Raw genomic sequence first — 27,720 nt, 5'->3', positions numbered from 1 at the left:
TGAAGATCATTGGGTTGAATGGACACGTGCGTGGAGTGTGACCTAAGATACAACAACCAAATAAAAAGCAAAGAAAATATATAAGTAACTAATTAATGGAGAAAAATATCTTATGGGACACGCATATATTTTTATTATTTATCTAGAACTAGAATATATATGCTTTACGTCCGTCCAACTAATCGAGCTAACTTCACCGGCAACACTTCAGTATGGAGATTACTTGTAAATATATGCTTAGGGGACCGTTATGTTTAATAATATTGATTTAGAAGTTATAACCACCAATCTATTATCTACTAACCAAATCATTTCACCCAAAGCTTCATTCACAAGTTAAAAAACATAATCCAACCTTCTTTTTCTAGAAGATGTTGAGTCATGCAATAAAGCTCCATTATCGTATATTTTTATATTGGTTTCATGTAGTCGTAAAGCTGTAGGATAAAAAAATATGTAAAGGCGAATTACAAGAAATGAAATAAACGTTACATAAACGTAAAACCGATCGAAACCAATGTCTTCAACGAGTAGTGGTTGTAAGAAATGAACGAACTAAACCGCAAGCAATATATATGAAATTTTACGATTGGGATAACAATGATCGATTTAAACAATGGTTTGAAGTAATGATCTTATTCTTTTGATGATGATCGAGATTATGTAATTTGTAATGTTACTTTTTTATGAAAGATGATTATATGTATACCACACATACATGTCCTGTGTACTTAATGTATCATCTTAAGTCATTATAATCAACATACTTAAGCATGGTAATCAACATGATCATCCGATCATATGTTATCAAATACAACTAGCTTGGATCCATGTTCAAATATACAACATCATAGATGCATGTAATAAAAGTGTGACTGACATTTAGTTTAATATCATAGGTTAAGATCGTACAACATACAAAAGAACTAAAACTAATTAGTGCGTAAAGAAAAAAAATGCTTGATTGTGACATTTAGTTTAATAGCAGTGTTTTAGGCTCACACGGTGTATTAAAAGTCCTAATTATCGCGTGATTTAAGTACAACGAGTCGCGTCTTGATTGTAAAGTTCAGGTTGCTTATTTTGAAGGGATTTGCGGTTCATGGTCTAATAGAGATAAAATGGAGATAAAACGTTATTACACACTAATCACAAATTAAAATAGAAAAAGAAGCCACTTATTTGACTTGAAACATAATCCTGAATTTGAAGAGTATATGCCCAAGACTTCAGTTTTGGACAAAGGTATAAGTTAAATTACTCAAACTTTGAGAGGATATTCTACCAAAAAGTGGCATATTATATTATGATACCAACCACTTTAGTGGTTCAACCCATTGCCTCCAAACTTCTCCTACCTTATCACATAAACCCCTCCAAAACCTTTGATTTTAAAAGTCAACAAATGCAAATACATATACGAAATAGGGCATCTACCCCTAAGTTTTGGGTTTGGTTTCAAACTCCTATTTTTCAAGATTCACCTGCTCTTGTCATCTTCACATCATATAAACTTTGTTTCAAGATTTAACAATCCAATTATCTCTCTTTTTCGGCTTTAATAACGCGTCATTTAATCGTCCGACATTTAATCATCAGATTTGCGTGTTTACTAAATTTTGATACAAATTTATTAGATAACAAATGTAAAACTTTATAACTTAAACTTATCAAAAAATTTAGGTGAATTGTACCCAAATTTTAATGTAACTTCTAAACTATTATTATTCATGAAACAATTCCCACAAGTTAGGGATTATATTTCCAAATTTGATGACAAGTGTCCTTGCCACGTAGCTGCCGTCTTGGCCTGCCCAAAAGGTTGTCATTAACTACCCATATTTTGCCACGTCATCAAACTTCCGTTAAAGATATCGTCAACTCTTGAAAGTGTGACATGCCACCTATACACTTGCCACCCAACCAAATAACTACAACTTCTTACACCTTTTCAACAAGAAAACTACAACCCCTTTATTTTTTTATTATATTTTATTCCATAAACCAAAATTTAAATCATTTTACACACCACTATATATATAAACCAAAAACCCACAAAACATAACCAACAACACAACATTTTTTTTTCATCTTCATTCTTTCAAGCAAACCAACATGGAGTGGACCAGAGGCCCTGTCCTTGGCCGTGGTTCCACCGCCACCGTCTCCGCCGCCACCTCCTCATCCAACGACGTTTTTGCGGTCAAATCATCGGTGTTATCGCATTCGGAAAGCTTACAAAAGGAACAACATTTTTTGTCAATATTGAACCATCCTAATGTGGTGAGTTACAAGGGGTGTGACATTACTACACAAGATAATAAGATGGTTTACAATATCTTTATAGATTACATGTCGGCTGGTTCGATTAATGATTTAATTAAGCAACGAAACGGGGAAGGGCTAACCAATTTGGAAATTGCAAGCTACACAAGACAAATAGTTAAAGGGTTAGAGTACATTCATAATAATGGAATTGTACATTGTGACATTAAAGGGGCCAACATATTGTTAAACAACAATGGTGCAAAAATCGGGGATTTTGGTTGCGCGAAATGGGCCCATCCCCACCAGGTGGGCCCAATTAGTGGAACCCCAATGTTCATGGCGCCTGAAGTCGCACGAGGCGAAGAACAGGGGTTCCCAGCCGATGTATGGGCGGTTGGGTGCACGGTCATCGAAATGGCCACGGGTAATTCTCCGTGGTCAAATGCTGATGACCCAGTGTCGGTTCTTTACAGAATCGCGTTTTCTGACGAAATCCCGGTGATCCCGGATGGGTTTTCGGATCAAGCGAAGGACTTTGTTAGCAAGTGTTTGATTCGTGACCCGAAACAGAGGTGGACCGCTAAAGAGCTGGTCGAGCACCCGTTTATTCGACAATTCGACGATAATTCGAGTACAATTGTTTGTGAAAAAGTTGTAACGGATTCACCCACGAGTATACTTGATCAAGACGTTTGGAATTCAATAGAATCATCATCATCATCATCATCATCATCATCAACATCAACATCGTTGAATTGTATGTCAAACTCAGTGAGGCAAAGAGTCGAACAGTTGGCGTGCAAGAAAGATATGCCAAGGTGGAAGTGGGAAAGTGAATGGGTTACGGTGAGATGAGAATGGTGGGGCGGTGACAGGTGGCGGTAGGTGGATTATTACACCATGAGTGTCGGGGAAGATTATTATTATTATTATTAGATAATAATAGATACCACCAAAGTTAGTTAGTTGTAGACCAATAGCTAGCTGTAAATCAGTTAATGTAGACTTCTACATAACTCGGCACCGGTTTTGGATTGATTTCATTTTCATGTAACTTTTAACACGTAAATAGTTTATTGGTTTTTTTCATGTGTGTAAATTCATATGACAACCGATCCAAATAATATTAAGGAAACTTGGGTTTGATGGTGTTATCCGGGTTTGTTTTTTGGGGTTCAGGTTTCTTAGGTCGGGTTATTTGAGTTTCAAAGTTTTAGTTTTAGATTCGAAACCCAACCCAAATCTCTCATGGTTTTTTCAGGTTCGTGTTTTCAGGTTAGGTTAATCGGGGTTTGGATATCTAGGAAAATAAAAAAAAGTAAAGAAAAACTATAATACGAAAACTAAAGTAACGTATTTTTCTTTACTCGTTATGTACATAACTAAATAACAAATAAACGTAACCCGGTAAACCAAATATTCTTCTATTATAGTTGTTACTAGTTTAAGGCCCGTGTACTACACAGATAGTTCTTGAAAATACAATATTTAATAAATAATCAGTACACGAGAAACAATAAACCCGTTAAACACTGTTAATACAGTCGTTGCACAATAGTTTTTAAAACATTTTTAAAGTAAAGGATAAAAAGATAATTATAAATATCAAATGTTTGGAAAAAAAATAGGAAGTAAATATTAAATTAATAAATTTTGAAGCATAAATTTTAAGAATGATAACTATTATTTTACTATTATAAATTTATTAAAAAAATGATATTTAATGTAGGGATGACAAGTGACAAAACATGTAGTTTTTTATTAGAGAGCATAGAAGTATAGATATAGATTAGCATAATAGATGGAATAGAAACAAGTTGAGTATATAGAAACATATCTAATAATAATATCATGTTTTTAAACAAATAGTTTATTCGGGTTTTTCGAGTTAACCTAAAACCTAGAAATCAAATCCAAGAACCAACCAAAATTACTTCAGCCCGGGTTCTGTATATCGTAACTCAAATTCGGGATATCTAACGTGAAGCGACATATTCTCTGAGTGTTTTAACGAGTTCAACAAAAACGGTGCCTCTATAGCTCGAGTAATGCATAAGGAGAAATTAATGGTTGTTATCATTAATCATTAAGTAGAATTATCCTTTTAGTTTTAGTAAGTGAGGGAACAAGTGATTGGCATAATTAGTTCTTACATCATGTTGTGTAATGGAAGATGCCTTAACTCAGTCTCTCACAAATATCTGAGAAAGAAGACAACTTTTTTTTTTAAACAAGTTAAAGGAAAGGAAATAGTAGAATATGTTTGATATGAGAAAGAAGACAATTTTTTCCTTCTTAAACAAGTTAAAAGAGAGGAAATAGTAGAATATGCGACTTTTGATGGATTCATCTATCATGTTGTCTATTATGTTTTTATAAAAATTGAGGTTTAAGAAGAAAAAAAGAGGTATAAACTTTGGATTCATGCAACCTTTACACAATGGTGTCATGTTGGTATAATGCATAATCAACTTTTTGACAATTTAAGGCGTTTAGAAAAAGGTTTCTATGATTACACCGGGTAGTGTCAATTGCCAAATATAATGGATGTTTTAGTAGTTTGTTTAAAAGATCATTTACGTTTGATAATAAGTTAGTTCGTGATGGAGAGTTTACTCATGCTCAATGTTGTGAACACATTAAATCTTATTGTACATGTAAAATGAAAAGTGATTTCCAACCGTAACGACATTGGTAAAGTTCAATGCCATTACATAATAAAAAAAAATCATAGAAACCGTATTAATAGAAGATAATGCATTGTAATGTGTAGGTTGCATAATTTTAGAAGAGTTTTGAAGCTGTGATTAACCCTCTCTTTTCCTATAATAATAGAACATGCAACATAGTATGTCGGTTGCATAATTTTAGAAGAGTTTTGAAGCAAGCCTATGCACCCATTATAAGGATGCCGACAATACATATATAGCCACAAAGAAAACTAAAAACGGGAAAAAATTTAAAGCTATTTCGTGAAGTTTTATAGAAGAGTGTGAGGATCACCCATACCATCCCATCCCTAACACGTAAAAGTACCCGAACTTATATCACATCTTGTCATGTCCGGTAACAATAGGACATGCAAAAGGTCGCGTTCCACCTCCCTCCATTTTAACTCTCGTTTTAGTGTTTTTAGAGTAATATATAACAAAACCCCGTGTTAACTTACTAATGTAGTGTAGTATTTTACTTATAAGTGCCCATCATCATTCAAAAATAATTGCATCCATCTCTATAGATGGATATGAAGAAAAATACATGGCGTGCATTTTACTCTAATCGGTGGTTGTGCAACCATTCCTAACTCTTGTAATACCTTTCTAAAGACCAAAACAATCTCATTTAATTACAAGTCAAGTTGTATATATTATTTCACCTATTCACCTAAAACCCATTCTTAAATTACTTTTTATCAACTTATAAAATGTGGCTTCATCTTGTTGTCAATATCTTAATCTTTCATGTCATATGCTTATGAGCTTCATTATGATCCTCCACTTTTGTGTTATTGGCCTTAAATGTTTGATCAAGTTCGAATGAAAGTATAGAGTCATTGTAATTACGTTTAGTCAAAGGATCTTTGTGTAATATGTAACGATGTTCAGTAGTTCTTGTTGTTACCGCTAACTCAGGTTAGTTAGTTGGTCTGTTAGTTAATTAATTAATAACCATAACCACCGGGTAGTTAAATAAACCACTATACGTATTGTTATAAAAATACGAAAATCAGAATATAAATTATGGACAAACGAATATGATCCATGTATATCATAATCCACTTATTTAATGTTTGGTGGGCATACAAAAGAGACATAAATTCATAAAGCTATTCGTGTTTTACTTTTTTATCCAAGTAACTTGTGTTTATTACACCATTAGCTTTTCCATCACCCTTTTGCAGCGTCTTTTTTGAACCCCATAAAATCAACTTCAAAAAATATATAAAAGCAAGACGTACTCCCATTGGGAAGTGGTATGGTAACGGTTTGCGTGGCCCACTAGCTTTTTTCGACCCGGTCCTAGATTTGGTCCTTGGTCGTTTTCTAAATAGTTTTGGAGATCGTTTGCGTTTCAAGACAACTTTTTCCCTAAAGACATCCTTTAGAAGAATTGCATTGACCGGAAAAAGATGGTTGACATGAGCCAGAACTAGGACTGGGATCGTGGTCGAGTTCAGATGGTTGGAGCGATCTTGAATGTATTGATTGATGCTGGTTTGTTGAGAAATAGTGGGGTGAAATTGAGAATATATGAAAAAGGGTACAAGGAAATGAAGGAATAGTAGTGGATTTGGTGCCATTGGGTGAAACTTTTAAAAATCCATAGTCGATTTGTTCTTTTATATTATGACACCTAGATCCATGTTTTTGTTGTTATTTCCACATTATTAACATAAGGATGTCAGCCGGACCAAAAGACGAAAAACTGAATAATGTTTTTTATTTTTTAAAATTTTAAACGGCGATTTTTGTTATTTGGAAGACTTGAACCCAAGACTTCCCAATCCCTTGGTGTTTTAAATGTTGTGCCTTTAACAATGTCTCCCAAGTACGAACCCCATTGTTATAATGTTGGTTAATTTGTGTATTATGAAATAGTTATTGTTTAAAATTCAATTATTCGGTTTTATTTGAAGTTTTGAAACTGATTATGCCTTATTATGGCGTCACAAAAACTATTGATAGTGTTTAATTAAATTGATTTTGCTCTTCCTTAAGATAACTATAATTGTTAGAAAAATTAATAAAGAGGCTTCTTAAGTTCTTGCAGCTGCACTGCAACATATGTTTTTTGGTGCAAATCAAATTCCGGATTGGAAAAGATAAAAAAAAGTCTATATGCAACTATGCAAGTCCATGGGCAGTTTATTATCAATTGGGTTTAGGGTGAAGCCCAACAAGTTTATATAAACTGTTAAGACATGTGATGTGGCATGTGGCATGTGGGGGGGGGGGGGGGGCAGGTAGTCGGCCCAATTACATCTCTTAAAACTTTTTTTAATAGCCCAACAAACATAGAATTGTCTAGTTACTCCGTACGAGGTGAACCAATGACCGCCAACTGGCTCAACTCAGTCGTACAGAGCCCTTAAGGCCCTCTAAGTTATCTTTAGTTCCAGAGAAAAAATCACCCGCCCAAAGGCCCACTAGTGGTAAAACCCGAACGCCATCGGGATCGAACTGAAGATCACAAATACCCAGTTTTCCTTCATTGCCCCCCCCCCCCCCCCTTTTTTTTACATGTGTATGGCTTTCATTGTACGACCCCCTACTAGATTGCTCAAAATTTTCGCCAAGCACTGAACAACTGTGGAAAAACATCCCCACCCCTTGGAATTACTTTTGCGTGACACATGTCGTATGGACTTTATCGTATAAGTATGCGTGTCCCAACTCGTTTAATAGGCTCCTTTTCATAAATTCGTTACAGAAGCAAGTTTAAACGGATTGTACATTTTCACTAGGCAATTTTTTTGTTTTTTGTCTCAACATTGGAAAATCTAGTCTTTGTTTCAAGTATATTTAGAGAAAAAAAAATATTGTAAGACTTCAATTCTATTTATCAATTCATTATTTAAGTTATGATTTTTTCTTTATTGGTATAAAATCCTCCGGCTTCAAATTTTCTTTTTATTTCCGAAAAACAGATGAAAATATTTCTTTTTAATTTAATATCTATGACGTAATCGAGTTTCCCTAACCTAATATCAACGCTACAAACCTACGACATTAGGTTTTAGAGATGAAAGACCTTATCAAACATCATTACACACTTTTACAAAATAATAATAATAATAATAATAATAATAATAATAATAATAATAAAACTTTTTATAACGTGTGTTGATGTTTCATCCCAAGCACTTGATCTTCTACCTTGTTGTTCCACGTTTAGAGCTTCACCCAAGCAATCACAATGTCGAAATTAGTCTTAAAATTACTTAAACAACATATAAGCAACTCTTGTAAAACAAACTTGTTACTTTTGAAAAATACTAACACCAGACCTTGCTGGGTTTAGGTTACGCTAGCTTAGCCTAGTCACGTTGGGTTGGCAAACAACCCATTGTACAACAAAGCTTGACCAACGTAAATATTGCTACATGCGTAAGCTTCGCTAAAGCCAACGTAAGCTATGCCAGGTCAATTATTCATTTTCTTGCATTTTAGGCTCTCCTGTTAAATCATGGATTCTCGTACCTGCTTCTACAATCTGAACCTTATTGCTAATCCAACTAATTTCAATATCAGAAAATTATAGTTTACATCATCAACAAACTAGTCAATATCTTTAATCGATCATACAACAAGGTTAATGTCAACAATCGGGTCAAAGCATCATATAACCAAACCACCAACATTACTAAATCAACTAGTCAAAAATATGTCGAAACACCGACAATTTGGTTATATGAGAAATAAAGCTAGTCTCATTAGTTATTTCTTTTAACATTTAAATGTTACTATAGAATGATTCAAAATACATTGTGGAACAACATAAAATTTTACATACATTACGATAAAAGTACATTATACAAATTTTATATTGTTGAAATAAAACTTTTAGTTTCCTCCACCGCCAACTCCAGTGCCTGTTCCGACACCACCACCACTACCGCCACCAACTCCTACTCCCACTCCAATGCCAATCCCTACTCCTACCCCACCGCCATGACCACCACCAAGTCCACCGCCACTTCCTAAACCTCCACCAAGTCCACCACCACTTCCCAAACCTCCACCACCACCAAGACCAGAACCACCACCAAGGCCGCCACCACCACCTCCTCCTCCTCCACCTCCACCACCTCCGCCGATGCCACCTGCACCTCCTCCACCTACACCTCCTCCAGCACCAAAGCCTCCACCATGACCTGAACCTCCACCTATTCCACCACCACCACCACCACCGCTACCTCCTCCACCACCTCCACCGACACCCGCACCTCCTGCACCACCACCAACTCCTCCACCAGCTCCAAATCCACCTCCACTTCCGGATCCACCTCCACCGCTACCTCCACCACCACCACCACCAACTCCAACCCCTCCAGCACCACCGCCGCCAACCCCGCCTCCAGCTCCAAACCCACCCCCACTTCCTGATCCTCCACCTAGACCACCACCTCCGCCACTTCCTCCTCCACCGCCTCCGCCAATGCCACCACCTCCTGCACCACCACCCACTCCACCTCCTGCTCCAAACCCACCACCCTTACCTGACCCTCCACCTAAACCACCACCTCCTCCACCACCGCCCCCACCAATGCCACCACCTCCAGCACCGCCACCTACCCCACCTCCAGCTCCAAATCCACCACCTTTACCCGACCCTCCTCCTAAACCACCACCTCCCCCACTTCCACCCCCACCTCCTCCACCAATGCCACCACCTCCTGCTCCACCACCAACTCCACCTCCGGCTCCAAACCCACCACCTTGACCAGAACCCCCTCCAACGCCACCTCCACCGCCTAATCCGCCTCCACCACCTGAACCCCCACCAATCCCCCCTCCAGCTCCAGCACCACCACCACCACCTAACCCTCCTCCACCACCTCCACCAAATCCGCCACCACCACCAAGTCCTCCTCCTCGACCACCAAAACGACCACACCCTCTATGGCGATATCGACATGGGTCACGACCCCATCCTGCAGTCTCCATTCGTTCATCTCCATGAGTAATTACACTAATGTGAAACAAAAGACTGATCATAAGAAGCAACGAGCAAAGCCATTTTTGAGATAACCCCATAATGCTAAATGACTAAATCACTTAAGCTTTGGTGTATGCAATGTTTCAGAAAGTTGGATTATATAGACACGTAGACTCATATCCACTTGTATACAACTAAGTAGCAATGAATGCTCTCATCAGGGTTAGTCATGTTGATTTATTACAAGCCAACGCGTTGAGCCGTTGGGGATATGTGTCAATGAGCCAACTGCCCAAAAGGACACGCTGACTTGTCAATACTTAAACTCCTCACCGTAAATTTTCCACACTCATTTGGGATGACCAATTATCACTTCACAATTCTACACACTTTTAAATTTGTGTGTATATGTTAAAAGATATGATTTTTGGTATTAAAAGACACTTATTTCTCAATTTGTTTAATATAACTTTAAAATATTTAAGATCAACCAAATCACGTGTATGAATCAACCTGTGTATTACCTCAAAATTACGTGTATCAGTTCCTTCACAAATGGTTATTCACTTATTTGTGTAGAAAGTGTTGACTGGTTCAAGTGATGAAAGTCAACTTGATTAAATGCATATGAACTACCCGACTGGAGAAGTTTGTATCAAACTTTAATTTGAACCCAAAAGAAAGTTAAAAGTTAACTATGGGTCATAGTCGGGTAACGAGTCATGTCACATGTGAGAAATAGATATCGATCATCGAACTTTTTGTTATCATGAAACACAGGAGAAAAGGTTGCTTTAATCAAGTTGTAATTGGTAGCTTCTAAAGAATTAAGTGAATCTTGACACTAATTAAGTGCAAATATTGGCTATTAAGTGAATGTTTTGTGGCCTAGTGGTATCATAATGTATAAAATGGTGTCCCGCATCATACTATTGACAGACTGACGGTCGAAGGTCAATCGTGAACATTGGTGTGGATTAATTAGTAATAGGTTTATAAATTGTTTGTTAGCTGTTCTAAGGAGATATTAGTAACAGTAGAATAAGTTTTCAAGTATAAAACTATACGAAAAGAAGGATATATCGAACAAGTCTTCCACATAACATGGCACATATTAAAGTGATACCAACATCGCCTTAAATGCTCATATATATCTATACCATCTCCACATCCAACTATTTATAGAAATATACCAAAGCTTCGTTTTTAGTATAATCGGATTTGCTATCCAAAAGGGAGTTGCGACGTAGCTTGTTGCCCGATTACCTACCACGTTATTGTAATTATTTTGATTTTAGCATTGAGCTATATTAATGTAATCTTTAACAGAAAAAAAAAAAAAGAAAAGAAATGGTAAGTAATTATGTAAACTTGTACGTGATTTAAACAACTATAATGGCATGTACATGGTTATATAACTTGTTACGTGATACATAATTATAAAACATATACTATAGATGTCATCAGGTACTTAATTATAGAATGACGGTTATATATACACTCGATTAGTAATAGGTTTATAATCATTTGTGTTGAAGTAAATGATTAATCAAGTTGAAACTAATCGAGTGTATATATAACCGTCATTCTATAATTAAAAACCCGATTACATCTATAGTATATGTTTTCTAATTATGTATCACGTAACAAGTTATATAACCAGGTTCATTTTTGCTGGTCAAAAAAAATTGTACTGCCATTATAATTGTTTAAATAACATACAGGTTTACATAATTGCTTACCATTTCTAAAAAAATTAATCACCATAGACTATAGCAATAGTATACTGCTATAAATAGTTGGATGTGGAGATGGTATAAATATTATGAGCATTGAAGGCGATGTTGGTATCACTTTTATATGTGCCATGTTCTGTGGAAGACTTGTTCGACGTATCCTTCTTATCGTATTAAATCGTTTTATACTTGAAGACCTATTCTACTCTTACTAATATTTTCTTAGAACGGCTAACACACAGTTTATAAACCTATTACTAATTAATCCACACCAATTTTATACATTATGATGCCACTAGGCTACAAAACACTTTAACTCTTCTATTCTCTATTTAATTAATAGCCAATATTTGCACTTAATTAGTGTTAATAGCCAACATTCACTTAATTCTTTAAAAGTTACCAATGACAATACTTATATTTATTGAGTTTAGTCTTAAGTTTGCCTAAAGCATTTGATCGCCGCTACAACAGGTGGAAATCAGAGAACGCAAGAGCCTTGGCGTCAAGTAGATCTTCTTAGATTAACAGACTTGGTCATCTGGTCGGTATGAAACTGTTGCTTATCTTTAGGTTGGTTGTGCAATCCTAGAAAGCAAATCATTAGCCCTAATCAAACTATTATACAACCACTATATAGAATTGTAAACAGTGTACTAAAGACAATTGACGTGGTCCAATTCATGTAGATCAATAACCACTTTATATTTTCAAGTTTTATATCATTACTACTACTACTAAACTTATTCGTCATGCAATTATACCCTTTGTTGTTCCATGTTATATATCCAATCAATGACGAAGCTTGAACGAAAACATGGAAAGAAGGTGCCGGCCCTACAGTAAGATGTGGCATGTGCCTTGTATCCAATAATATTGCATCGTTTATTTTATTGTAAAAAAGAAGTGAAACGTTATTAAATAGCGGAGATATTATAAAAGTGTCGGTGTAAGGAGTGAATGAACAACCATCAATGGTGATATTTGAAATATCTCAAATGTACAAAATGAGTGTTGACTGGTTCAAGTGCTGAAAGTCAACTTGATTAAATGCATATGAACTACCCTGACTGGGGAAGTTGGTATCAAACTTTAATTTGAACCCAAAAGAAAGTTAAAAGTTAACTATGGGTCGTAGTCGGGTAACGAGTCATGTCACATGTGAGAAGTAGATATCATCGAACGAGTCATGTCACATGTGAGAAATAGATACCATCGAACGTTTTTGTGGTTATGAAACTATTCGAGTTTGGTGTTTTATGTGTTATTTCAAAGTCTAAATTATTGCGATTTTAGATAGACCAAGCACACGTTACATCAATACAGCTCTACGGAGTAGGGGTGGGATTGCACAAACAGTTTTTAACGTGTGAAGTGTAAGAAGCATTAATGTTTATAATTGAAAAGAAAAAATCGCTCTAGATGATAATGATACGTAAGTGTTGACACTAAAGCTTATAACGTTTATACTCAAAAGAAAAACATCCGGGGCCTGTTTTTACAATAAAACAACGATGTCGTATCTTTTCAAAATTCAAGTGTTATAGAATGACATATGTGTAGTCCTTCGTAAGTACTTTAGCATATTCTTGACGACTATGTAATAGCTTTCTCTATGATCTTGTTGATAGAGAAAGCAATTACATAGGAGCCTTGCCATGCAAGGGCGAGCTGGACGCCTTGACTCTCGACCTAGGCAGATTAAGAGTCGTTTAAAATATATATATATACTTTTTTATGGCCTAAGGACATTTTATTCATTCTATCGGCTCATATAGTGCATTTGAATACTCATGATTGATTCTGGATCTTATTATTGTGGCACACTCCATCCATTCCTCCATTTTAGGACTCTAAGATTAATGAAGGATAGTACCATGTTCAATAGGCAAGAAACCACACCTAAAAATCTTGCATTAAAACATTGAATTATTAGATAATATTATATAATATTTTCTAATATGAATCACTTTATCAGCATAAGCGTATACACTTTAACTCAAGCCAAAAAATCGACAAAAAAAATAATTTTTTTATCGCAAGTATTAACTTTTTTCGGTTCAAACCACATAATAAACAATAAAATCAAATTTTCCCGGCCAATTTTAATTTTGTGAAATTGTTCCATCACATACATAATTTCTAATTTTACAAATTTAAACTCATCAACCAATATGTCTTAAAAAATAGAGGGTTCAAAGTCTAGCATAATTGCCATTTTGTTTACAAATTTAAATTCACATATAAACATTTTAAGAACCCAAAAACCAAGTTTATAAATTTTAATATGTTTGTATACTCATATATTAAGTACTTTTTTTCTTGATAGTCAACAAATTGTTTGAAACCACAAGAACTCAAAACTCTTTACAAACTTAACTAGAATGTGAAATAACAAATCAAAACTGATCGGGCTCTAATTGACTATTTGCTAGAATGTCATTAACCAATAAACTCAACATCTAACCTTATTCAAGAAACTCTATTTACGAAAACTGTTTTAAAGAAGCAAATATCTAAACAGAGGGTAACCGAAAATCGGGTACTAAAAAGATAGAAAAATCAATCTTCATACAATTGAATGCAGCCAAACAATAATACTATTCAAGCAATCTAGTGGATGTACGTGACCAAAGAGAGTTAGATCTAAACAGAGTTCATCGAACCATCTTGGTTGCACATCTTTCCTTTTATAAACATAACAATCACACATGACTAAGAAAGCCTTTCAACTTTACATCGCATCCTGTGATGTAACATGACTTACAAGTTATATGATAATATCAAAACACCTTTGTTGAAGCTCAAGCTTTGTTGGCTTGGATAATATAGTGGTTTAAAGGTGTAAACCGAATTTCTTGGTTTAAAAAAGAAGAAAATGGGTTATTAACATCTCCTTGGACATAAATAAGTTGTTAAGTTTGATTTTAGTGGTTGAAGACGTTAATCTTGAATTTTAGAAGATAAACATTAAACGAGTTATAGATAATTCTTGGTGAATTATTTATTGAGTTTTTATATTTAATTAGGTATACTATTTGGTTTATTTTTGTTAATGTATTTGGTTTCCTAGTTGGAGTCTAACTAGTAGTCTTGGTGAACAAGTTAAAGTTTTAGTATAAATAGATGGTTAGGGATATTGTAATTTGTGTGCTTGGTTTATAATCATAAAAAGAGTTGAACAAGTTGTTTGTTCAATCTTGTGTTTGTGTGTTCGATCAAGGGCCTGATTTCCAACAATTGGTATCAGAGCTTGGCGTTAGCGGTTTTGAGAGTCGTTCTTCAATAAGGGGGAGCAGCCCCTAGCGGGGTTGCAACGCCGGTTAAACTGGAGGTGGTGATTGAAGGCTGTAAAGGAGGTGTTTGGAGTGAAATCGGTGGTCGAACTAATTGTCAATCGAGTGGTGTCTCAATTTTGAAATCGTTGAAATTAAATTTGGAGGAGTTCCAAGTTGGTGAAAAGTCCATGTGAAAGCTTCTATGTATTTTTGGAATATCATTCATGAAGTCATGATATTAAACAAAAGGTGAGGTCTCAACAATAATTTGATAAAGATGTTGATTTGTGTGTCACACTAAGTCATAGTTAAAAAGAGGCAGCTTTTGTCGGGTAAGACAGAAACTGGGTAAGTTTACTGGGTAGGTTCAACTTGGTTGTTTGATCGTGTTTTATTGTGTCGGACACTCTTTCTAGCCAAGGATAAAAGTCGCAGCGAGGAGTTCGATTTTTATGGCGAAAAAACCAACGGGCGTGTTGCGGAAGAAACGAAAGAGCGGGGAGCTAAGGAATTCGTTTGACGACCGAAAAGGCGGAATAGTGGGGTGCTATTGTCTTTGTTGGTGGTTGATATTAGTGACATGGTGGTAAAATTATGAATCTTGTCGTGTCTAGCAAGGGAAGAAGAAAACGGTGGAAGCAGGGAGCTTGGTTTTTCTTGTTCGGTGGTCAAGAACGGTGTAGTTCTAGCACAGGAAAGAGGGATTGAATTTGCCGATCATGGTATGGGTGTGAAGAAACGGGTCCAATTCAAGATTAAGGGGGAGAATGAAGACGTTAATCTTGAATTTTAGAAGATAAACATTAAACGAGTTATAGATAATTCTTGGTGAATTATTTATTGAGTTTTTATATTTAATTAGGTATACTATTTGGTTTATTTTTGTTAATGTATTTGGTTTCCTAGTTGGAGTCTAACTAGTAGTCTTGGTGAACAAGTTAAAGTTTTAGTATAAATAGATGGTTAGGGATATTGTAATTTGTGTGCTTGGTTTATAATAATAAAAAGATTTGAACAAGTTGTTTGTATCTTGTGCTTGTGTGTTCGATCAAGGGCCTGATTTCCAACAGTGGTGGTTATATATGATTAACTTAGTAGAATCACAAAGTGGTAATGTCACCTGCTAGTCGGATATTGAGTACACTGCATTGTCTATGATGTTAAGGTAATAATGCCATATTAAGCGACATCATATACGTTTCATTTGATAAGCACTGTGTTGTGTTTGATGACTATGAGCTAGAAAGTGGTTCTAGTTAGAATTATACTTGATGGGATAGTAAGGGTGTAATGTAGAGGATTTAAAGAAGGTAATCAGGGTACATGACCTGGTCTGTTATGCTCAAACTTGTTTACGACTTACTTATCGTTGACGTTGTACGTTGGGTTGTCATTGCTATAGGTAAGTGGGAAACTAGACATGAAAGGAGTTGTGAGCGGCATACCACACACCCACCACGGCGTATAATACAGAGTTCAAGGTCTACGAAAGTTCGGATTCATTTGCCTAAACCATGGAAGAATTTATAATAATTTCTTGCACAAGTTCCTTGATACATAAATAAAACATTAAGGCAATCACAATTTATAGAATTACAAACCTAAATAATGATATCAAGAAAATTTAACGAAAATCTCAAATATAGAACTAGTCACCCTTTCGTGACGATTCATACTCCGTGCCTTAATGTTTATAAGGGCCTAGTCTTGCGGCCAGTTGCTCGGCCGCATGCACTAGTAATAGCATTCTTCGGAATCGGGTACTCGTCTCTCCACGAATTTACTGGAGAGTAAACCCGAAGGTAAAATTGCTGACCTAAGTATTGTCGAGCCCAATTTTGAGATCGTATATTCCACATCCCCACATTGTCTAATGGTACATACAGTGCGGTCCATGATTTTGGATATACCTATATGATTATAATACACGAAATCATTTTATTAAAAACTTTTGATTAATTGTATTACAAAAAGATATTTATAAAAATATATTGTACCTGTACAGTAGATCGCGAAATACCATCTCTTAAATTGTAACTTGTTCGGCTAGCAGCGGACCACTGCCCTCCATCCATCCTATACATTTAACCGAATGTTTAGTAAGGGTTGCAATTATCAACACGACACGAAAATAATCAGGTTCTGGCTTATCAATTCAAGCCCGTTTAATAAACACGTCATGCTTGAGTTGTCATGTTTAACTAAACAGATTGTGTTTGATTGACTAGTTTAACCCCTTTCATTCGACAGGTCGTGTTCGAGTTGACCACTTTAACCAAACAAATTGTGTTCGGTTGACACGTTTAACCTGTTAAATTCAGCAGGTTGAAATGTAACCCATTTAACAAACGGGTCATTTTTCAAGGTGACCTGTTTAACCAAACGGATCGTGTTCAGTTGACTAGTTTAACCCATTTCGTTAAGCAGGTAAACCAACTAACCCATTTAATAAACGGGTCGTGTTCAAGTTGAACTGTGTAACCAAAGTACCAAACAAATTGGGTTTGGGCTGACTATTTTTAACCTGTTTTATTAAATGCATCAACTCGCTACCCTGTTTAACCCATTCATTGCAACCCAACTAACATATTTACAACTTGTTTACAGCCCATTAACCGAATTGGCAAATATGAGCCACGTTCGGGTCAAACAGTTCAACCCATGAAACTGCCCACTCGAAACTTGTCAACTAACAAATTTTAGCTTACCCGACGACAAAGAAGAAGTGTCCATCAATGTGCCAAGACTGCACTGTATCTTCCGAATTCTCAAACACAATCTCAGCAAACCCTCTAAAATCAGCAGCCATAACCGAAGTCTGAAGGTACCCACCGCCGCCAGTGGGACTATCAGGAATCGACCCAAGCGAAAACACATCCGAAATCTTAAAATAATCCGCAATCTTTAAAGGGGTATCCGCCGGTTTAAACGACACACTGTTAACCGCATACCGCTGCTTTCCATCAATTACCGGCGCCGAGTTAGCAAGCCTAATGGTCCGAGTAAAGTTAACCATCCCATAATGGTAAGAACCTTGCGGGTTGGGCCTGGGACCACTTGCAGTCAAGTTTTGTCTAACTGATCGCGCTTGGTTTAAAGACCAGTCAATTTGGATGGTGGGCCCACCGGGTGGTGGGGCCGGGAAAGTTCCCGGGGAGTTGGAGTAACGAAGAATGGAGGTTGCGGTGAGGACTTGCGAGGTGAATCGGGTTGAGACGACAATGTAGTAGTTTTGTGGCAGTTGATCGGCTGTTACTAAAACGGAGTATGACTGACCGAGATGAATGTCGAGTGACGAATATGTGTTTTGAAGAGTGTGGGTTCCTTCAACTTCTACAAGCAGCATTTTATGGCCTTGGATTCTGAAATTGATTGATGTTGTTAGCCCCACATTTGAGATTCTGAATCTGTATGTTTTCCCTGGAATCAAAGTTTCAAAATTAATCGGACTTGGGTCATGTAAACGAACTAAACGAATCGTTTTTTAACTTTGGTCGAACAAATGCGTGAACACGAATTGTTTGTGTTTGTATCCGTGTACGTTTGCTAATAGTAGAAACAAGCCGTTAATTGAGCATAGATGAATAAATATAACTGAGTGAGCACCAAGTAAAAGTAAACGTGAACATCAATCTGTTTGACGTAAAAAATTAATAAAACTGGAGAAAATTATAATTCGTGGTATTTTAATATCATAAAACTAGACTAAATTGTTACGGGCCTAAAAATAAATAACAGTGTAATGCTGTGATTTAATTTTATAAAACAAGAATAAACTTTTATGAGCCTAAAACATTTAAAGAGCACATGAACATAACGTAAATAAACGAACTTAAACAATTATAAACTAACGAACATAAATTAAAATAAATATAAAAGAACGAACAAGTCACATGTTCACGTTCATTTGCTTAACTACATTAATGGTAAATTTATTAATTTTTGTTCATTTATTAAATAAACGAACTTAACCTCAAATAATTCACTAAACATTCGGTTGGTTTACAGGAAGATGATTACCTTGATCAACGTTGAATGTATATCCGTTCGATCCACGGCCATTGATGAGCAAACCATCAGGAAACGGAAGATCATGGCCGCCGTCTAAGATCGCTTTCAAATCCTAAACAATCAACAAACAACATTAAAACTATAACCACATGTTGGTATGATATAAAAACAATAACAAGGTACTTACGGTATGATTTTGCTTGAACCAGTCACCCGCAAGAATGGTGTAGTCTCCAGGGGATCATGGGACGGCTGGAGATGGTAATGCCACCATAACCTCCGGCAGCCCGGTGAAATGCAAGTGATGGGAAGTAAAAGAAGCTTCCGATTTGATCCTTGAATTGAAGAATGTAAGTGAAGTTTTGACCAGGTGGGATGGGACAGTTTGTGCCATAAACTCCATCTTGCCATGAGTTTCTTCTTTGTTGTATCCCATTCCTGATTCATCATCATGTGGTTTCCATTAGTGCATTTTAACAAATGGACCGCGACTTGCTTTAGATCGGCTCGCTAAAACTTAAATCAAGTCCAGCTTGAGACTAAAAGCAAGTTGAGCCCGAGCTCCCCAACCAGCTCATGAGACTAAACGATCTTATTATTTATAGGGTTTTTACTTAGTTAATTCGATATACATTTACCCAAATAAAATTTGATAAATTGATAAAAAAAAATTAAGAAAATTTTTGTAGAACAACTTTAAAGTAAAATGCGGTTTTCGTCCATGTGGTTTGTCCAAATCTGGCATTCTAGTCCAATAGTTTCAAATCTGTCCAGCTGGCATTGTCCTCCAGTTGTTTTATGCGGACAGATGTCTTGTCCTGCGGATGACTTTTGAGGATGCCCGGATACTTCCGCGCGTGTTATGAGGACGTTCCTCCTCTATCGTGATATGCGGGTGATCCATATGTCCCGCGGGTGGCTTATAAGAACATTCTCTGTGACCCGCGGGTGGTACTTAAGGGTATTTGGGTCTTTTTGGTACCCTACCTCTATAAGTCCCCCCAGTCCAGTGTTTCTTCCGTGTGAAGTCTTTATACGGGTGAAATTCTGGACTTAATATATGTCAGGGATTTTTGTTATTCGGAGGTTAGGTAGAAAATATCTTCTGTTGGTATGGATAATCATGAAAAAAGGACAAGTTGACCACTCGCAGGCGCGTGAACAGATGATGGAACGTTTTTTTGACGGCTGTCACTGTACCCGACTGTGCAACTTTTTCTCTTTTTCGAATTTCTCGCGTGACGTGGCAGTCACTGGTTGGGTAATGAATTTCTCTCTCTACTGTTCATATCCCGTCGCATTAACTGCGATGGGTATAAATAAGGAGAGACTCCTTCTTTTGGGAGTTTTATTGCTCTTTTCTTCTGATTGTCTCTATCGTTTTTATGAATTTTTCATATATCTTTCTTTCAATCGTACTGTATTCCATTATAATGTCGAACGTACAGACTGAAGTCGACGAAATAGAAGTGTCATGGGATTATTCAGAGTATGAAAAGTTGCTGGAGACGTACGGTATTCCTCCTGAATGGGGACCGGAGTTTCCATCTCTGGGTTCTATAGCCAGTTTCCCACCGCCTGGGAAGATGACTTTGTATGCTGATTATTTTGCTTATGGGAATTTCTGTTTACCCATAACAAAATTTTTTTGAGAGATTTCTGACTGCTTATGGGATCCATTTATCCCAATTGCACCCGCGTGCTGTGATGCGAATTCGTCATTATGAATTTGTATTTATAGCACGTGATACGGTTCCCCACATAGATAGATTCCCAGTTTTTTACCGTCTTACTAACCGTAATGGTTGGTATACGTGTCAAGGGTTTTCCGACCGAAGTCTTGGGTATGAAGGTGAAAAGTTGCCTACAAACTGGCGTAGCAAATTCTTTTGGATATCTGAGGATGTGGTGCCACTGTCCATGGTTCGTTGTCCTGTGAATTTCGCCCTTCCGGAGGTTGTCACAACTGCTCATGAAGGTCATGAGTGGTATCGTATTCTAACCATGGAGCCTTCACCCATGCGTGCCTTGCCGGAAGAAGCTTTAGTGTGGGCGGGCATGAGTCGTTTGTGGCCGACAGAGTTCATAGAACCTATTTTTGCGGATCTTAATGAGCGTAAGTTGTCTTTTATTTCCTTTTCATTTTTGTGAATACTTTTATGATCAAGTTTCTATCTTTTCAGGTCGGAGTTCCATGTTTAACGTTCTTTTTGGGAACCGGGGTTGTGTCCGCAAGAGTATCCGCTGTAACACCCCGACCAAAGGCGGATTATACATCGGGGCGCCACATATTGTTTCATTACTCGTGACACTATTGGGTGTCAATATTTAATAAATATATTCAGTCACGCACGCGCAACGTAAACACAAGATAACATAAATCAACATAAATCAATATATTGTAAGACAAAATATTCGAACAATAATAACTTGTCTTGATACATTTTAATCTAGGTCCAAAAGTAAAAACGTCCTACGTGTCCACAAGCTCCAAATGTAGCTACAGCAAACCTGAACATGTGTTAAAATAAAACGTCAAACACTTGCGTGTTGGTGAGAAATCAAGTTTAATACAATACATAGATAACAATAAATCTGCGCGCAACATGTGTATGTCTGGTTTTCAACAAGGGTGTAATCTGATCGGGACCAACTCTAAGATTCATAGACTGCCAGTGCTCACAATTGAGCTCACAAACAAGAAAGACTGTGCACGTGTAAACAAAAGAGAAAATCATAAACGATTGTTCTCCCGTGTTCATCTAATGGTACCATGAGAACTGCGGAATAGACCGACAAGACGGTTAATGATCCACACATACAAATAAACAGCCAAGTCTACGTCCTCAACACATTGGATACTGCGCGACTAAAGTTCATAAACAAGTTTAAGACTCTAAGTTTGTACGAACACATGAACATCCCAAAACATTAAAAATAAAAAGGGATTAGGTACGAGATTACTCACTTGATAAACGATGCGGTGTAAGATAAAGCAAGAATCAATCTTTAAACAAGCACAAGTTATCATATAAATAAGATTATTGTTTTAATGATTGGTTTTAAGTCTAGATTATAAGTTAGCATAATTAATAAGTAGATTATTATATATAATATATATTACCGGAAAAGCAGGGCAGAACAGGGAGGAAGACGGAGGCAGAGCGGGAGGCGGCAGAGAGAGCAAGGAGGAGGTTAAATTAAGTGTTTGTGTGTGATGTGTTAAGAAAATAACATTATTATTTATAGGGAAACCCTAGGGAACACAATCCCTAGAAAAGGGGAAAAGATCTCAAAAAGCAAAAGATTCCAAAAGCAAAAGATATCAAAAGATATGACGGCTGCAGGGGGCAAAGGAAAAGCTGACAGGGAACAGTAAAAGCATGGGCGGGTCAGATAAAGGTACTGGTCAAGCATGGAAAAGCAGATCTCAAAAGATAATGTCAGTCACTTTTTCTGTCAACCAATGGGGTTGGTGCGCATGCTGCGCCGAAAGTAACTTTTCAGACATAAGATAGGTCAGGTCAACAACACAGAAGATAAGACAACACAAAAGTAAACGGCTGGATTAAACAGAAGAAAAGACTCAAGACATAGCGCGAGAAAGCTTGAGCGCGAAGGCAGACACAGAAGGTCAAGAGTGCGCGAGCGCGAAGGCAGACAGAACCAACCTTAACGCGTCGCGGGAAGAACTACATTTCTAAGCGCGCCGCGGGAAGAACTTCAATTCTAAGCGAGTCGCGAGAAGAACTATATTCCTTAGCGCGTCGCGGGAAGAACGGTATCCATAGCGCGCCGCGGGAAGAACTAAAATCCTTAGTGCGCTGCGGGGACAGTTCGTCTCGCGTATCGCAGTAACAGGTGGTCTTCACGCAGGCTTCCTTGTAAGGAGTCTGGCGCGTGGAGCTGCGCAGACAACCTTAGGCGGGAAGAATCAAAGGACAAGCAAAGAGTTAAGAGAAAAAGGGGGGTTCAAGGCTAAAGGGCGGGACGGCGACAAGAGGGAAAAGAAGGCGGAAAGAGAGAAGAAGAGGGACGGGACGGCGGGAAGGAAAAGAGAGGAAGAGGCGGGAAGGAAAATATTATTAGTAATATATATATTTTAAATGTCAAGTTTTAAAAGAAAATAATTAAATTTTAAATCATAAAAAGAATCGGATCAGAAAACGGGTACCTGAGTCGGGTCGGATCGGGGCAGATGTCACAGTCTCCCTACTTTAAGAAATTTCGTCCCGAAATTTATCTCGAAGTAGGTTGCGCAGAGAACAGGTGCGGGTACTTGATCTTCATTTGATCTTCCCTTTCCCATGTAAACTCGGCTCCGCGCTTGGACTCCCAGCGAACTTTCACGATAGGGATACGACTGCGCTTGGTTTGCTTAACCTCGCGATCCATAATCTCAACAGGCTTCTCAACGAAATGCATAGATTCATCAACTTGAACTTCATCAAGTGGAATGTGAAGGTTCTCGTCAGCTAAACACTTATTGAGATTGGAAACATGGAACGTTGGATGTACATTACTGAGCGCGGGCGGCAGGTCAAGTCTGTAGGCAACTTTTCCCACACGCGCGAGAATCTTGAATGGTCCAACATATCGAGGAGCAAGCTTACCTTTCTTCCCAAAGCGGACAACACCCTTCCAGGGCGACACTTTGAGGAGAACAAGATCACCAACTTGAAATTCGAGAGGCTTTCGCCTACGATCTGCGTAACTCTTCTGTCGGCTTCTGGCAGTCAGCAGATGATCACGGATCTTGACGATTTTATCGGTTGTCTCTTGAACAAGTTCGGGTCCTGTGATTTGAGCTTCACCCACTTCGCTCCAACAAATCGGGGAGCGGCACTTACGACCGTAAAGTGCTTCAAATGGGGCCATACCAATACTGGAATGATAGCTGTTATTATAAGAGAACTCGATCAAAGGTAGGTGCGAATCCCAATTACCTCCAAAATCAAGAACACAAGATCGGAGCATATCCTCAAGAGTTTGAATAGTTCGCTCAGACTGACCGTCAGTCTGAGGATGATATGCCGTACTCATGTCCAAGCGAGTTCCTAGCGCAGATTGGAGAGATTTCCAAAAGCGAGATATAAAACGGCCATCGCGATCGGATATGATGCTCAAAGGAGTACCATGGCGGCAGACAATTTCCTTGACATAAAGCTGCGCGAGATGCTCAACACGGTAGTTTTCACGAATGGGCAGAAAGTGAGCAGACTTAGTCAAACGATCCACTATTACCCAAATACTATCATGTTTGCTTGCTGTCAAAGGTAACTTGGTAATAAAGTCCATCGCTACACATTCCCATTTCCACGTAGGAATTTCTGGTTGTTCGAGCAAACCAGATGGGCGTTGATGTTCAGCTTTTACCTTAGAACAAGTCAGGCATTTAGCTACGAACACAGCAATATCCTTTTTCATACCGGGCCACCAATAAGTAATGCGCAAATCTTTGTACATTTTATCAGCGCCGGGATGAATAGAATACCGAGATTTATGCGCTTCACACAGGATATCAGCGCGAAGATTCTCATCAAAGGGAATCCAGATGCGATTGAGATAGCAGAGAATTCCACTCAGATTAGGGACAAAGTGCGCTTCCGCGCCACACGCTAACTCGGCGCGAAGGTTACCATTACAGATGGATGCGCGCTGCGCGTCGCGAATGCGTGATTCAAGATTGCTCTGAATCGGCGCAAAGTGAAGCTGCGTGCGCGGCAAGATACAGTTAAGCTGGCTGGGTTTACGGCTGAGCGCATCAGCTACCACATTAGCCTTACCAGGATGATACCGGATCTCACAATCGTAATCGCTGATGAGTTCGTTCCATCGGCGTTGCCTCATGTTGAGTTCCTTCTGATCAAAGATATGCTGAAGGCTTTTATGGTCAGTGTAGAGGATACACTTGGTACCATAAAGGTAGTGTCTCCAGATCTTCAAGGCGAATACAACTGCGCCTAGTTCGAGGTCGTGAGTTGTATAATTCTTCTCGTGAACCTTGAGTTGCCTTGATGCGTAAGCGATAACCTTGCCTCGTTGCATAAGAACACAACCGAGACCTTGGTTGGATGCATCGCAATACACGACAAAATCATCATTACCCTCAGGTAGCGCAAGAACAGGAGCTTCACACAACAAACGCTTGAGCGTCAGAAAGGCTTCTTCTTGCTTCGAGCCCCAAATATACGGTTTACCTTTGTGCGTTAGAGCTGTTAAAGGCAAAGCGATCTTCGAGAAGTTCGAAATGAAGCGCCGGTAATAACCAGCTAAGCCCATAAAGGAACGGATCTCGGTAGGAGTGGATGGCGTAATCCAGTTCTTGATTGCTTCAATCTTGGATGGGTCGACATGAATACCCATCTTGTTCACAACATGGCCAAGAAACTGTACTTCATCAGACCAGAATTCACACTTGGAGAGCTTGGCAAAGAGCTGCTCGGTTTGAAGCTTTTGCAACACCAATCGAAGATGTTGCTCATGCTCGACCTTGGTCTTAGAATAAATCAGAACGTCATCGATAAACACAATCACGAATTTATCCAAGAAAGGCCTACACACCCGATTCATTAGATCCATGAAAACGGCGGGTGCGTTGGTTAAACCGAAGGACATGACCAAGAATTCAAAGTGGCCATAGCGAGTTCGAAAAGCAGTCTTCGGAACATCTTCATCGCGGATGCGCAACTGGTGATAGCCAGAGCGGAGATCAATCTTAGAGAAACAAGAGGCACCTTGGAGTTGATCAAAGAGGTCGTCAATACGCGGTAAGGGATACCGGTTCTTAATGGTGAGTTTGTTCAACTCTCGGTAATCGATACACATGCGAAACGAACCATCTTTCTTTTTAACGAACAACACCGGAGCACCCCAGGGCGAAGAGCTAGGGCGAATGAATCCTTTAGCGGTCAACTCTTGAAGTTGACTTGCCAATTCTTGCATTTCAGCGGGTGCAAGACGATAAGGAGATTTAGCTACGGGGAAAGCACCAGGGACAAGATCAATACGGAACTCGACTTCACGAGCGGGAGGGATACCAGGGAGATCATCAGGAAAAACTTCAGGGAAATCACGCACAACAGGGATATCGCGAAGCTTCTTCTTTCCTTCATCGGGTTTAACCACATGGGCTAAAAATGCAATACACTTTTTCCGCATGAGTCTTCGGGCTTCGGCGCAAGACATAAGCTTAAGACCACTGGAGGGTTTCTCGCCGTAGATGTGAAGATCACCGTTTTCTCGAGGAATGCGAATCAACTTCTTGGCGCAAATAACTTCGGCGCGATTCTTCGAGAGCCAGTCCATGCCAATGATAACATCAAAGCTTCCAAGAGGCATGGGGATGAGGTCGATCAGAAAATCGTTTTCGTTAAGGTTAAGCGTGCAATTTTTAATCACTGAGTTAATTAAAACAGTTTCGCCATTAGCCAATTCAACTGAAAAATTTTCTTTTAAATCGTTGCGCGGTCGCGCAAGCTTCTGCTCAAACGCGCGAGAGATAAAACTTCGATCGGCGCCAGTATCAAAAAGTACAGAAGCATAAAATCCGTTAAGCAAAAATGTACCATTAACTACGTCATTATTCGCTTGCGCTTGGTGCGCGGTTATGTTAAAAGCTCGTCCGCGCGTCACTTGATTCGAAATCTGGTTCACCGGATTCGCTTGCGTAATCTGAACTTGTAGTCTCGGGCACGCGTTCCGAAAATGACTGGGATCACCGCAGTTAAAGCACGATATGGGTCGTGGGTTTTGGTAGGTTGGTTGTGGGTTCTGCGGGTAGACTGGTGGTGTTGGCGCAATTGGATTGGCGGAAGGGACTCTACAGTACTCGGCAGAGTGACCAATGCGGCCACATCGGTTACATTGTCGACATGGGACTTGAGGTGGGTGGTGGAGTCTACAGGTTGGGCAAAAGGGTTGGGTTCCTGTGTAAGGTTTCTTAGTTGGCGGGGCAGGGAGTGCCGGATTGGTAAGGCATAGTTATGGACTACAGGAGGTGTTGGGTAGGTTGACAGTGGGTTAGGCGCGTAAACTGGAGGTTGGTAGGTGGGTTGCTGGACAATGGGCGGGTTGGTAAGCGCATAGGCTTTGCGCCTGCGCTTGAGGTTGTTACGGTTTGAGGGTTCTGGTTTGGTTTCTGTTGGTTCAGGGGCAGTCTTGGTGGGTTTGGTCTTCTCAGCTCCTCGCAGGAACAGGGTTCCTGCTCTGACATGGTTGTCGCTGAGCACCGCGGCCAACTCGATGGCGTCAGATAGGGTTGCTGGGTTTCTGGCCCATACAGAATCTTGAATTTCCATGGGGAGACCCCCAAGGAATTTCTCTATGGCTCGGCGGGAAAGGGTAACAAGGTGAGGGACAAGCAGGCTTAGTTCATGGAAGCGCGTCGCGTACTCGCGCGCTTCACCGCTGTATTGCTTAAGATTCCAAAATTCCTCCTCCAGGCGCTTAACTTCGTTGGGGAGGGCAGAATTCTCGCGTCAGAATCTCCTTGAATTCCTCCCATGTCATGCTAGAAGCAGCTTCTGCGCCACGCGCATGAGCTACTCCATTCCACCATGTAAGCGCTCTAGATTCCAGGACACTGGAAGCATATAGGGTTCGTCTGTCAGGAGGGCATTGGGTGTGGAGGAAAGTGTTTTCTATTTTCTCAAGCCACTGGAGCATCACGGTGGCTCCTTCAAGACCTGTGAACTTTGGAGGGTTACTCGCGTTAAAGGACTTAATGTTGTAACCGGAGGTATTGTTTTGGCTCAAAGCTTGGGCTA

General features: G+C 38.8%; 2 pseudogenes across 1 annotated transcript; one reads left to right on the top strand and one right to left on the bottom strand.

Annotated features, from left to right (window-relative positions):
• The first annotated feature begins 1,703 nt into the window (after nucleotides 1-1,703).
• Nucleotides 1,704-3,413, top strand: LOC143571604 (mitogen-activated protein kinase kinase kinase 18 pseudogene; annotated as a pseudogene).
• A 13,052-nt stretch (nucleotides 3,414-16,465) lies between these two features.
• Nucleotides 16,466-19,395, bottom strand: LOC143571623 (L-ascorbate oxidase homolog; annotated as a pseudogene). Its single transcript, XR_013142127.1, has 5 exons — nucleotides 19,140-19,395; nucleotides 18,962-19,064; nucleotides 17,650-18,361; nucleotides 16,939-17,017; nucleotides 16,466-16,851 (listed from the first exon to the last, which is right to left on the bottom strand). The product of XR_013142127.1 is annotated as an L-ascorbate oxidase homolog (transcript).
• Between the last annotated feature and the right edge of the window lie 8,325 nt (nucleotides 19,396-27,720).

This window comes from Bidens hawaiensis, unplaced genomic scaffold (assembly GCF_021521415.1).
Source record: "Bidens hawaiensis isolate Kalapana, Puna unplaced genomic scaffold, B.hawaiensis_p1.1 tig00025445_1, whole genome shotgun sequence".
In the NCBI taxonomy this organism is placed as follows: Eukaryota; Viridiplantae; Streptophyta; class Magnoliopsida; order Asterales; family Asteraceae; genus Bidens; species Bidens hawaiensis.
Note: the sequence above shows the minus strand (reverse complement) of the source record. Positions and strands in the feature narration are given on the sequence as shown.